This window comes from Austrofundulus limnaeus, unplaced genomic scaffold (genome assembly GCF_001266775.1).
Source record: "Austrofundulus limnaeus strain Quisiro unplaced genomic scaffold, Austrofundulus_limnaeus-1.0 Scaffold3421, whole genome shotgun sequence".
Classification (NCBI taxonomy): Eukaryota; Metazoa; Chordata; class Actinopteri; order Cyprinodontiformes; family Rivulidae; genus Austrofundulus; species Austrofundulus limnaeus.
Window position 1 is genome coordinate 6,279 of NW_013955823.1, and position 389 is coordinate 6,667.

The window sequence follows — 389 nt, forward strand, 5'->3', positions numbered from 1 at the left end:
ACGTTTGGCTGCTGGGAGCCATCTGTCTCTCCATGTCTCTGCACTTCCTCATCCTCTATGTGGAGCCTCTACCTGTGAGTTCTACAAAATGATCGATTCTCTAATAAATCTGTAAGACTCAAACTCTAAACAGGCTGGCACCAGTGGAGCTTCAGTCATCATGTGGCACTTTGTGCCCTCTAGTGGTCATGTGTGGTTATTACAGATATGTAACGATGTGTGCCGAGGTGAAACCAGAGGGGGCTCAGCATTCAGATCTACTGGTTTATGATATGTTAATTATTGACAGAAGGAGTACTCAACAAAACAGGGAAATATAACTTAAAGATATAACTAGGAAACTGAAAAAATAAGTAGAAACAATGAGAAGAACATTGTTAAACATTTTA